This window comes from Myotis yumanensis, unplaced genomic scaffold, assembly GCF_028538775.1.
Source record: "Myotis yumanensis isolate MYYU_CA2020_CCGP unplaced genomic scaffold, mMyoYum1.0.hap1 SCAF_2, whole genome shotgun sequence".
NCBI lineage: Eukaryota > Metazoa > Chordata > Mammalia > Chiroptera > Vespertilionidae > Myotis > Myotis yumanensis.
Window position 1 is genome coordinate 106,863,347 of NW_027223753.1, and position 1,113 is coordinate 106,864,459.

At 36.9% G+C, this 1,113-nt stretch overlaps 1 non-coding gene across 1 annotated transcript; it reads right to left on the minus strand.

Annotated features, from left to right (window-relative positions):
* Window positions 1-590: 590 nt before the first annotated feature.
* Window positions 591-694, minus strand: LOC139004524 (U6 spliceosomal RNA). The gene has a single exon (XR_011470404.1). It is a non-coding gene; the product is annotated as a U6 spliceosomal RNA (small nuclear RNA).
* Between the last annotated feature and the right edge of the window lie 419 nt (window positions 695-1,113).

Below are 1,113 nucleotides of genomic sequence, written 5' to 3' on the forward strand. Positions count from 1 at the left end.
CATCTGAGCATGACTGAACAGAATCCTCCTGTCGACATAAGTAAATTCCAAACCTGTAAAGAATTTTTATGAGATTATTTGAGCCAAACTGACAACATATGCTGGGGAACTAGATGTCAAATTCTCCCTAGAATGATATTTTCAGCTTCTTTTATGCATTTAATATTAAGGAGGGGATGAAAGGAAGATGTAAGGAAGGCAAAAAGCTAGGTGGGGAATGGATTATAGACTGGTTAAGATTATGTGCTCTCTTGAGGGTGTTTATGGCTTATTTCAAAGGTTTGCTAACACAGATGCACAGAAACAATGGACAGGGCTTGCTTAATGCAAAGATAAACTTTTTACTAAAGTTATTTGCATCCACTGACAGACTTTGAACAATCTGATGTTGTCTGTCTGTCTGTCTTTGTGGGGGCCAAGATTGAATAGGGGACTTCATATGCCTGAAAAGAAGAAAAGAAAAAAGAAAAAGAAAGAAAGAAGTTATATATCTGGGGAGTGACTACCCACAGTGATCTGCCCAGTTAGGAATTTATGATCAGATCACATTGTGAGGTTATTTTCCATACCACCCCCTTTTTTTCTTTTTTAAAAATATGGACCACTTCACAAATTTTCATATCATCCTTGTGCAGGGGCCATGCTAATCTTCTCTGTTTCATTCCAACTTTAATATGTCTACTGCTAAAACGAGCACAAGAAGCCCTTTGTCATCCACACTCCCTAGGAAGATCTGAATTGTGAAATCCTTGTACAAAGCAAAAAATTATGTCAGTTGTAAAACTAAATTCAGTCACATTCAAAGTCAGAAGAGCAGGCCAGGATTGTAAGGAGAGCCAGAGTGCACACAGTATTCCAAAGATGATCCTAACAGATGTTTTATGACTAGTTGCACTAATTTGGCCAGAGCTGTCTAGGCCATGAGTCACCCTAAAAGGTCGGCAGCAGAAATGTGGTTTCTGCATTTAGTTTCCAAACATATTTTACTGAAATTCCAAGTTATGATATATTTGTCGGCATAGGGGACACCAGTATGACAATAATTATGATTAACCACAATATAGTATAGTATTAAAAATGTTTTGTTCAACAGTAATTTCTAATGATTTTTGT